Source organism: Rhipicephalus sanguineus, chromosome 6 (assembly GCF_013339695.2).
Source record: "Rhipicephalus sanguineus isolate Rsan-2018 chromosome 6, BIME_Rsan_1.4, whole genome shotgun sequence".
In the NCBI taxonomy this organism is placed as follows: domain Eukaryota; kingdom Metazoa; phylum Arthropoda; class Arachnida; order Ixodida; family Ixodidae; genus Rhipicephalus; species Rhipicephalus sanguineus.
In genome coordinates, this window is record NC_051181.1 from 29,863,423 (window position 1) to 29,876,086 (window position 12,664).

Sequence of the window (12,664 nt, forward strand, 5' to 3'; positions counted from 1 at the left end):
GTTCGTCTGTCTCCCTTATCTAACCTGAACATGTGTAACTGGTACCGAGTAAATAGGAAACAGTCTAGCTCCGCTGCAGAATCACGTGGAATTTTCTCTTCGCTAATCTTTTTGAAATTCCGAAATTGAAGACAACTGCGCCGCTATACAATACGATGGTTTATGCTAAATGCAGTGTGCAAGATACACCGCTCGTGATCTGTGCTAAAATGAACTGGAATATTTTTTCTTTGTTTCAGCACCTCACGCAGTCAATTGTAAAGTGAACTTGGAATAAGAATAACTTCTAACGATGATATACACACAAATGAGTAGGGCGTGTCAATATGCCTGCAGTCAGGATCAGTAACGTTTCTTACTAACGTCTGTAACAACGCCTAGTTAGTATTTTTAATCTGCATTATCAATATGAGTTTATAGAGGAGTGGTTGCGCTGTCATTATTTCCATACCATCCCGCCTACGCGCCTGTTAGGTTTTTTCTGTGGAATGTATTAGCGCGAATCCTGTATTTTGTGTGCCTGGTTTCCTGTTTTCCATTTAGCAGGAAAAGAATTCACGCAATGGCTATGTAACATAATTGACCACTTTGCACGCCACTTTACCACTTTACCAGTTTGCATGCTGACATACCAAATAGCCACTTTGCACGTCAAGTTCGTCATCATGTGACGCCAACATGACGTCACATGATGACGTCGTGAAGCCGTAAACTCTGATCACGTCACTTCTGGCATCGTACGTGTTGACGCCGCCGTCGACACCGATGGTTACCTACACGGTTGAGGAGGCATCGAAGGCTTTCGCCTTAATTTAACTCTTAACCTCAACCAGAACCATTGATTTCGTACCAGTTTGCCAAAGCGAATATGAGAGACCGCACATAAGGAAACGCACGGTTGAAATCTGCTCCGCCATGTGCCGCACTGATTCCGGCTGCGCACTGTCTTGCAATGGGCTCCATCCATTAATTTTCATTATTATCCTGACAGTTAATTGGCCTTCACTTTAAGTCATATGACGCTACAATATCACACGTATCTAGTAGCACTCTTAACTTAAATCAGAACCATCGATATATATTTTTAAGAAGATTTATGAATACTGGGAGAACCAGAAGTAAGTGCTCAACCGGATATAGTTGGAAGAGAAGCAAGCGCCTCACTCGGTACTCGTGCCACTGCGGTAATCAAGATCGCCGAAGGGTTTGCCGTAGGGCTAGTTGGTACATGTTACTTCGATTAAAAATACCGCGAGCACAGTACAAGAGAAGACAATCACACTCCACAGCGTTTGTGTAGTGTGGCTGTCCTGTGTTGTCCCGTCTACGTGCTGTTTTTCTTCATGAGTGAACTTGTCGGCTATTTTCGATGCGTTTCTCTTCGAAATAAGCAAAATCAGCTATTAGGATTTTACGGAAAGTTAAAACTCGAGCTCGAGGACCATCTGACATTGCAAGGCATGGAAACGGTGCGGCTACGCGGGAAAAGCAGGAAAGCAGCTGTTATGTAAAGTGGGTTGTGCCCAAGAATCATGGAGATGCGAAATGTGCACGCCCACTGTGACTAGAAAAATGGGCGTGAAAGCGTTTGTACAAGGAATGAGAAGCGCAATGAGAAATGCTTTCACCATTGAACTCGCATGCGCCCATTGTACTGGAACTGGTTCACAATTGTAAATTGAGAAACCATGTTTAGTATTGAGATTTTGCGTACGCCATATGCAGGTCAGTGTTTAATTATTCGACGATTTCGATGAAAATCACTAAGGGCAGAATTAACATGGATCATAATCGGTGAAAATCCTTCGTTGAACAAGGTCATTGGACATTAAATGTTCTACATGTGCATTGCTTCTGCCACTCAATGAGCTTTAAAGATGCGATGTCTTGGGAATTCAACATATCATGGCCATGTGCCTCACGCAAGAGCGCAAAATAGACATATTTGTAAACTGAGGCCAACAGAAATTACGACCGTCAGGCCTGTGTGCCTGAATATTCCGAAACCCGCGACCGTTATCACCGCTTCATAAGTTTCGCTTATTTCCTGGAAATTGCCTTTCTCGGATTCAGAAAGCTACAGCTACGAGCGGACATTCTTTGAGGAATCCGGGAAAGCTAGCGACTATACAATCGGACGAAAGATATGCAAGAGGCAAAGAACGAGAGGAAGGGCAGGACGCCGTTTCGAGAATCTGTCTTACTGAAGCGTCACGGAGCAACTCGACAGGCACAGTGGAATTCTATGCAACATAACAACTGCGTGAATTCTTTTCCTGCTAAAGGAAGACGCGGGAAATCAGGCACACAAAATACAGAATTCGCGTGAAAACATTATACAGAAAAACCTTAGCGGCACATAGCTGGGCTCGTAGTGAAATATTGACAGCATAGTCACTTTTCTAGAAATCCATATTGATAGTACAGAGTAAAGCGATGAATTAGACGTCGCTACACACACATTAGTATGAAACTTTAATACTCTACACTGCAGGCACGTCGCTGCGCTTTACTAATTTATGAGCGTATCATCATTACAACTTCACATTCTAAGTTCAGTCTGCAATTTACTGGCTTAAGTGTCAAAACAAAGAAAAACCTACCAGTTCATTTTAGCACAGGCCATTTGTGGGGTACCTTGCGCACGGCATTAAGCATAAGGCATTCTATAGTATAGCTGCGCACTTGTCTTTATTTCTGAATTTCACAAAATTTTGCGCGGTGAAATGTCGACATAGTTCTGCAGTGGGGCGAGAGTACTGTTTCCTGCGCAGCTGGTACGAGTTTAAACACGTTAAGGTTTGATAAAGGAGACGGACGGACACGTCTGTAATTGAAATGTCACAGAAATGAAACGACAAGCCCTAAAGTGTAGACCTCGCAAGCGACAGCATAAATAGTGAGCGGGAACAACAAGTATGTAAGCGGTATCACAGCGACAGCTTCAGAAGAAGTATCATGTACTAAAGTAAATCTCCAAGCTACATCATTCAGTGACTCAGACATTTCTGACGCGTTTATTTTGTTCGCACGATCTCTTCGAACAACAAAGCAAAAATTGATACGTGAAGGTTGACAGCTGCCGCAGCATTCATGACGGCAGAGCCCCAGCTGTTACAAACAGGTCACACAGTTGAGCGTCACACCATGAAAACAGTGCATTGCCGCATTGTACAGTTGCCTATAAAGTGGTATAGTCCATAAGGTAGCTTTGAAGTATTTTTGCCATACGACTCTCTACGCATGAATCTTAGAAGAAAGTACGCAATAAGCCAAGTGTCAATAGCTGACGACTATATATAACATAATACTATATCGCGTTGAAAAAGCTATAAATGTAAAGAGCGAGTTCATATACATCACCATCATCAGCAGCAGCAGTAACCTGAATGCGCCCACTGCAAGGCGAAATCTTCTCCCACGTTTCGCCAATCAACCCGGTCCTGTGCTTGCTGCGGCAACGCTATCCCCGCAAACTTCCTAATCGCATCTGCCAACCTAACTTTCTGCCACCCCCCCCCCTCGCACGCTTGCATTCTATTGAAATCCCGTTTGCTGCTCTTAATGAGCCGCAGTTACATTGCTACGCTCTACATGCCCTGTCCATACAAGCAGAATATTAGGGGGATGAAAATATAGCCTCGTGTTATGTGCCTACACTCACCCTACCCGGGCGCCCCCTGTCACGAAGTTTTAACGGAATATCAATCTGCCGGAACATCGGCAAGCACTCCTTCAAACACGAACTTGGATCGAAGGGAGTGGCGTGGCTTGTATGGTAGGCATTCAAAGTTGCAATGTTGGTTCGTAATGGTTATTTGCCGCAGCAATTCCTACGATATTTCATGGTATACGGCACGCAAGCGCAGACAACCTAAGTAAACGAATTACACTCTGGGGATTTATACGTACTCACAATGCAGGGCGATGTCAATATTTGAAGTTGGTGCAGGCGGTTTAAGGAACAGTGTAAAACAAGCTCGTTAAATGCCACATTAACATTTTCCTCGAACACAATGGGAATCACAGTGATGGGCTTATAGCTTGCGCTATCGACTTGGCTACTTCTCATAATGACGTAAGTTGGGAAAGGTAATACTGCGACGAGAGTCTCAATTTTATGTTTATTGAAATGCAGCTGGAGTGTTGACGGAGACACGACGATCTTCATCCACGAAGACAGTATAATTGCTCACTTCGCCCTGGTTCAGAGCTGCCGTAGTTATGGCAGAGACTGAAGAAAACGAAGTTTCGTAAAGTTACAAACGACGTCACCAACATGATTTTAAGTCTTGCAAAAGAAAAAAAAGAAAAACATGGTTGATCCCTCCGCCATAAGAATCGGTATGAGACGAAAGTGAAACTTGCCTTCACAGAAGTAGTTCTTATTGTGTAACGATATATGAGAGCTTGTACGATGTATATTGGTATTTGGCATCTATAGCACCGCTGACATGGCTGCAACCGCGTTGACGCCTAGCGGCACATCTCGATCGCGATGACTAACGCTCATGGTTGATCACGTTTTAACGGTTGTAGTAGCTGAACTCTTTAACATATACCTGGACACAGCGTACCGTGGATACCGCGCAAAGATGACATCAAGAAGCACGCAATAAACACTGGTATTTGATATGCACTACTTCAAAGCGTCGTCGATTAAGAAGAGAAACGGCACGTTGTGCGCTCCCGAGTAATAGGGAGAGCCTCCTCATAGGAGGCGCTGAAGAGGGTAACCTACGCCTGTGCTCATGCATGCACTACCACACTGCCCTTCAGCAACACGGGAGGCAGAGGTTCGTAGCTTGAGCCGCGAATGCGCGCAGGCGTGCCACGTCCCGCTGGTCTCTGCATCGGTCCACCATGCGCTCCACCAAGCCACGACATTCGCTCGTCAAAACGTTTCCTTTCTGCAGCGCTTACTGCAGCAGTTTTATTAGTCGGTGCTATCGTACTCGAAGCAGTTGGCGGCGAAACACCTTTGGTGCATGTGGAAGCTGCAGTACTCCGACAACGAGCCGTCCAGGGCTGGGCAAAGATACTTTGAAATTGTATCGCGATACGATACAAGATACTCAGGCAAAAGTAATGAAGATACAGATACAATATACTGCCGCAATAATTGTATCCGATACGATACTTGGCAATTGTATCTTAAGATACTTCGATACATTCTCAAAGTTGTTATGATAGATCCATATTATGTAGCAGCAAACGCCTATACATGAAAATGTCTGCTTGAAAATTTCTGAACTGTGACCTATGTTCTTTCATTTGAATGAGACGGATGTTAGTATCTCAAAAGTTTTGCCCTTCTCGCTCAAAGTACATTAGTTTCCTTCCAAAATAACTTATTGGGGTTTGTTTTACCTTCTTCACAGGAAAACTCTTTATACACTTCGCTGACAGCGGTTCTTGCTTGTCATTTTTGCAATTCATGGGAGTCGCTGCTCAGCTTGCCGACCAGCTAAGCGGGTTGCCATACAATCAGAATAACATCAATAAGAAGCCTTCGCACGACGGCGCAAATACCGGTGTGGGCTTTTACCTTGTCCGTAAAAGACAGTTCGCACAGTACCGTATATCCGGACAGGTGTACAGCTGCAACATCGCTGGTAGCGCCATTTTTTTTGGGGGGGGGAGGAGGGGACTCATGGTGCATACGGGGTTTCAGACCGTTCGCTAGCGGCCCGGCCGGCACACATGACCGTCTTCGTTCCATTTGTTCTTATTTTCTAAATAAGTATGTTCGTGAGCTACGCAGACATGACTGGTCTCAAGCATTCCTTTCCTGAGGAACATGACTCTATATTTAAATCCGCGTCCAGATTTCACTAGTTGTGCACATCGGTATCGATGTTTCTCGAATCCTCACTCCAAATCCCCTTCAGAGATGACCTATATATGAGATATGTGAAAGGCTTCCTTTCAAATGGCAACGTCATTTTGTTCAAACTCTCTCCGACCACACCATGTTCACTGTCCCGGCCCTTGGAACTAAATTTCGCGACCGCGGCCCACCGGCTATAAGCTGAGTTTGAGACCCCAGGTGTATACGTAGATGATGCTGCAATGAATTTCCATGTTCTACTTAGCTACTGGCGTAAGGGATACTTTTTTGATACACTCACTAACGTGCAATCTTTTAGCAATTTTTCTTCAACGAGAGAAGACGTGCAACACAGAAATGTCTCATACGTATTGTGTATATATAGCTGCACAAAGCGCCGCAGGACACCGCCGCTATTCGCGCTATTGCCGTTTATAGCTCCTATTACGTGGCGATTAGTAATACGAAAAATATTTAAGGCCTAAAACAGGAAAACAAATATAAGTAAATATAGAGGGGTGGTTGCGTATCAAACATTCACATTTAATGAGTACAGAAACACAATACAGACGGCGCCCTTAATAGTTATGAGCATGAGGTATCGTCAACTTGCCTGTTGAGACAATAGAAAATTCAGTGCCTATGAAAAATTGCCTGAAACAGCTCGTTGGGACGCCCATGAGTAAAACGGAGCATTGAGTAAAACAACATTTCTCGAATCCCTTTCCTAATATCTTTAAGATGGCTCCTAATGATTTTTGTTATTATATTTTTTTTATTTATAATACCCTCCGGGCCAAATGGCATTGAATAGGGGAGTGGATACAATACATGAAAAATACAGAATTAAACAGTGCAGTGAATTTAGGTAACACAATATTTCTACAGGTTATACAAATAATAGTAGTTATTTCAAAGAAAAGGAATAATAACATAAAAGAGGATATGCAAACAGGAGCAGTGAGTACAGGTAACAGATTCTCTTGGTTATAATACAATGTTATCTATTGCTTCGTGGAAAAGTTTGCAGTCAGTGATGGTTGCGACGCTTGAGGGAAGGTGGTTCCAATCCTGAGAAGTACGGGGAATAAATGACTGAAAGAAAGACTTAGTGTGCCATGATGCGATTCCTACCTTATTGCGATCATCAACGCGGTTTGAAAGGTACACAGGCCGGAGTATGAGGTCATTACTAAGTGTTGGATGGTAGAAAATTTTATGAAATAGCGAAAGACGGGCGACTTTGCGTCGTTGAGCCAATGGAGTAAGTGATAAGTTATTTTTCATTGAGGTTATACTGGCAGTGTGGTTGTAGTTTGGATGAATCTTGCAGAGGTATTTTGCCCTAGTTCAAGAGAGGTGATAAGGTTAGCATGACTGGGATCCCATATGGCAGATGCATACTCAACTTTGGAGCGTATGAGAGACTTATAAAGTATTAGTTTTAAGGAAGAAGATGCTTTGGAAAAGTTACGTCGTAAGTAGCCGCAAACTCAGTTTCGCTATCTTCTTAAGCGGTAAGCAGAATATTGCCACGCCCACTTCTTGTCTTGTTTTGATGTATTCGGGTTTGACCGGAAGGGCGGTTATCAACGCTCGACGCTGTTCGAGAAGCTTCACGTCTATAGTAGATCGTTGTGTTAAGATTGCGCCCCGCACGCGAACGTTCCAGCTTTGTCTAGAGATAACGCCGCCACCAGCGATATTGCTGGAAAGTTCGATACCGCCTGTATAAAAGCCGACGCGATTGACCGCTTGTCAGTTGATCGACGGACGACGCCCTGTTCGCCGCTATATTTGTACAGCGTGTATTGCTGTAGTTCTAGTTCTCATTTTCCGGCCACAAGTTCGGCCAAATAAACAGCCGTCGCCAGGCCACTCCGGCAGAGCCCGTACAGAGTTTCAACGCGAGAACGCGAATCCATAAAGAAACAAGTCGACGAAATGCTACGCGACGACATCATCCAGCCGTCGAAGAGTCCATGGGCGTCACCCGTGGTGTTAGTGAAGAAGAAAGACGGAACCCTACGCTTCTGCGTCGATTATCGCCGCCTGAACAAAATCACGAAGAAGGACGTCTACCCTCTCCCACGGATAGACGACACCCTGGATCGACTCTACAACGCGAGGTACTTTTCGTCGATGGACCTCAAGACCGGCTATTGGCAAATCGAAGTAGACGAGAGAGACCGAGAGAAGACTGCCTTCATAACACCAGACGGCCTCTTCGAGTTCAAGGTTATGCCCTTTGGTCTTTGCTCGGCACCTGCGACGTTCCAGCGCGTTATGGACACCGTGCTGGCTGGACTGAAGTGGCAGACTTGCCTTGTGTACTTGGACGACGTCATTGTGTTTGCCTCAAGCTTCGACGAACACCTCCGGCGCCTTGACACTGTACTACAAGCAATCAAGACTTCTGGCCTCACCTTGAAGCCTGAAAAGTGCCGCTTTGCATACGAGGAGCTGCTGTTTTTGGGTCACGTGATCAGCAAGGGTGGTGTTCGCCCAGACCCGCGGAAAACAGCTGCCATCGCTGCCTTCCCGCCCCCCACCGACACGAAAGCCGTGCGCCGTTTTCTCGGCTTGTGCGCCTACTACAGGCGCTTTGTCAAGGAATTTTCACGAATCGCCGAACCGCTAACTCACCTCACGAAGACCGACGTGCCATTCAAGTGGGAAACGGCGCAAATCGAAGCATTTGAAGAACTGAAACGACGCCTTCAGATGCCTCCTATACTAGCACATTTCGACGAATACGCCGATACGGAAATCCACACCGACGCAAGCAGCGTAGGACTCGGCGCCGTCCTTGTGCAGAAGACTGACGGGCAGGAAAGGGTCATCAGTTATGCTAGCCGGTCGCTATCAAAGGCAGAAACGAACTATTCCACAACAGAAAAGGAGTGCCTAGCGATCATCTGGGCTGCATCCAAGTTTCGCCCCTACCTCTACGGCAGGCCCTTCAAAGTTGTGAGCGACCACCACGCATTGTGTTGGCTAGCTAACTTGAAGGACCCTTCAGGTCGCCTCGCACGGTGGAGCCTACGACTTCAAGAATTCGACATTACCGTCGTTTACAAGTCCGGAAGGAAACACTCCGACGCTGACTGCCTGTCTCGCGCCCCCGTCGACCCACCGCCGCAGGACGACAAGGAGGACGACTCCTTCTTGGGAATCATAAGTGCCGACGACTTCGCCGAACGACAGCGAACGGATCCAGAACTCAGGGGCCTTGTGGAAAACCTCGAGGGCAGGACCACCGTTGTTCCGAAGGTATTCACGCGGGGACTGGCGTCATTTTTCTTGCGCAACGGTGTTCTCCTAAAGAAGAACTTCTCACCGCTTCGAGCCGATAGCCTTCTCGTGGTACCCTCGACATTGCGGCCAGAGGTCCTCCAGGCTCTGCACGACGACCCGACGGCTGGACACCTGGGTGTTTCTCGCACGCTAGCAAGAATACAGGAGAAGTACTACTGGCCGCGCCTTTCCGCCGACGTCACTCGTTACGTGAAGACCTGCCGGGACTGTCAGCGACGCAAGACACCGCCCACTAGGCCAGCCGGACTTCTGCAGCCTATCGAGCCACCCCGACGGCCGTTCCAGCAAATCGGGATGGACTTACTGGGTCCGTTCCCGACGTCCAATACCGGAAACAAATGGATCGTCGTAGCTACAGACTACCTCACCCGCTACGCCGAGACGAGGGCCCTGCCTAGAGGCAGTGCCGCCGAGGTAGCGAAGTTCTTCGTTGAGAACATCGTCCTGCGTCATGGCGCCCCAGAAGTTCTCATCACCGACAGAGGTACGGCGTTTACTGCTGACCTAACTCAGGCAATACTGAGATACAGCCAAACAAGCCACCGCCGGACCACAGCGTACCACCCACAGACAAATGGCCTGACCGAGCGGCTAAACAAGACCATCGCCGACATGTTGGCCATGTATGTCGACGTCGAACACAAGACGTGGGATGCCATCCTTCCGTATGTGACCTTCGCATACAACACGGCCGTCCAAGAAACGACGCAGATGACTCCGTACAAGTTGGTCTACGGAAGGAGCCCGGCGACGACGCTCGACGCCATGCTACCCAACGTCACCGACGAAGAAAACCTCGATGCCGCCGCTTACTTACAACGTGCCGAAGAAGCTCGACAGCTCGCCCGCCTGCGCATCAAGACCCAGCAGCACACCGACAGCCGTCGCTACAATCTTCGACGACGCTTCGCGGAATACCAGCCCGGCGACCGTGTTTGGGTCTGGACGCCGATACGCCGACGTGGGCTTAGCGAAAAACTCCTTCGGCGATACTTCGGGCCATACAAGGTTCTTCGACGCCTCGGCGCTCTTGACTACGAGGTGATCCCGGACGGCATTACGAACTCCCAGCGACGCCGCGCACGACCTGAAGTCGTCCATGTCGTGCGCCTTAAGCCGTTTTTTGCGCGTTAGCGAACCTGGGGACTCTATTTTTCTTCCTTTGTTATTGTAATTTATTTTTGTATACACTTGTTCTTTTTCTCTCTCCTATGTTCTTTCACAAGCATCGGGACGATGCTTTTTTTCAGAGGGGGGCAATGCCACGCCCACTTCTTGTCTTGTTTTGATGTATTCGGGTTTGACCGGAAGGGCGGTTATCAACGCTCGACGCTGTTCGAGAAGCTTCACGTCTATAGTAGATCGTTGTGTTAAGATTGCGCCCCGCACGCGAACGTTCCAGCTTTGTCTAGAGATAACGCCGCCACCAGCGATATTGCTGGAAAAGTCGATACCGCCTGTATAAAAGCCGACGCGATTGACCGCTTGTCAGTTGATCGACGGACGACGCCCTGTTCGCCGCTATATTTGTACAGCGTGTATTGCTGTAGTTCTAGTTCTCATTTTCCGGCCACAAGTTCGGCCAAATAAACAGTTTCATCCTGCAAACGCCGACTGCTGTCTTCATCGACGTCACGACCACGTGACAATATTTTGTACTAAACACTCAAAGCACCCCACATATTAATATATTTGTTTTCAAAATCACCTTGGCAACGCGTAAATGTGTAAATAGTATTAGAAATAAAGCAGACAGAAGAATAAAGCAGGATTGTTATTTTGGGAGCGCGTTACAAAAGACATACTGCAGTGACCAGACCGCAAAAAAAAGCAGATAAAAAGTGCAGAGACCAACGTAATGTATGTGATGCTGAATGACAGCTAAGAAAGCACAATCAAATTATGAGTTCATAAATTCCTTGAATAATTGTACATGGAAGTGAAAAATACGGTACGCCAAGATATTTTCTGTTAGGTAAACGCTTGACCTATTAGATCTAGCATCAGTACCAGTAGTACTGATGCTAGATCTAAAGGTCTTGCACTCCATCCATTAGAAACTGTCCAAGAACACATAAACGCCTTGAATACTCACCAAACATGTGCAGCTCACAATTCTTCGAACGTTTCTTGAACATTTCTCTTCCAGCAAACACTCAAACGAACTGCAGCTCTGATCACCGTCATTCGGCGACACTCTTCAAAACAGTGCTCCCACGGCGTCAGCACTCGATTCTTCAAGATCGACTGATCGCACTACACAACTCACTCGAACAACATAACTCTTCGCCGACTTCACCATCCTGTCCCACTCTCCGTCCTCTCTCGTTTGGACCCTTCCCGGTTTCGCGGACATTCCAAGTGATTGTTCGGCGCGTAGCACGTAGCGCAGCGACAGCTAGGGGAAAGGGATTCGTCTGCCAGTTCGTCTTCGATAACGGTCGGTTCCACTTTGATTTTTTGAATTTTCCAGGTGTGCGGGGGTTAGGCTGTCGCGACGGCGTCGTCGGTGGAGAGGGTAAGGGCACGTCCTGCGCGCCTTCTGATGCTTGTTTTTTTTTTCGTTGCGCGCGCCCATTGGGGCGAACGGTCGGCGCAGTGACATGACGGTGTCGTCAGGATGAGGCGGCGCGCGCCTGTTTGAGCAATCATTTGTGACAAAAAGAAGTGCTCTATTACGAATATTACGCTTTCCGAGATTGTAGATCGCACGGGAATACGTTGTACATCACAGTAGCGTCTTTTCACGCCTTCGACTTGCACAGCGGTACACAACAGCTTCGCAGCATCACACCGATAGAAAAAACCATCTGCCACACACGCGCGCATCAAAAAACCGTACTCAGGCGCATGAAATATGAGGCAAGCTGCCCACACATGCGGTCACACACAAGAAAGACACGAGAAAGCACACAAAAATCACACTGACACGCATGAATCCTGAGGCGACCACATTGTAACACGAACCGGCGTCTGCTTTGTGTAGTGGACTAGTGGCGCCCTCTCCCAAAACAGCGGCCACAACTGTCAACTCAGCCGACCCGCCTTCGCCCATTGACGGCGACGCGACGCAACACGCCGCACCTGCATTTTTAGGGGCGAAGCTCCTTTGGGTGTGGGTCTGTCCCTCCTCTGTAATATGTAGTACTACATACTACAGAGGAGGGACAGACGCATACTCAAAGGAGCTTCGCCCCTAAAAATGCAGGTGCGGCATGTTGCGTAGTAGGTAGCCACCTCTAGTTCTTGGAGTGTTCACTAGATGGCACTGTCGTAGTCACCTCTAGTTCTCAGAAAGGTCCCTAGATGGCGCTGAGGCGCTCGCTTCGTTGCAGATGCGTGCCCTAGTCCCCCCCCCCCCTCTCTCGCCTCGCGAGGCCGACGCAGGCAGTGTCTGCTAGCGAGTTTCTTGATTGAAAAAACCGACTGCTCGCGCTGCACAACCGTTCACTGACCACCCCGTATATATAGGCTCTGGATTTTGACCTCCAAGGTAGTGCCTGTGTGAGATTTCTC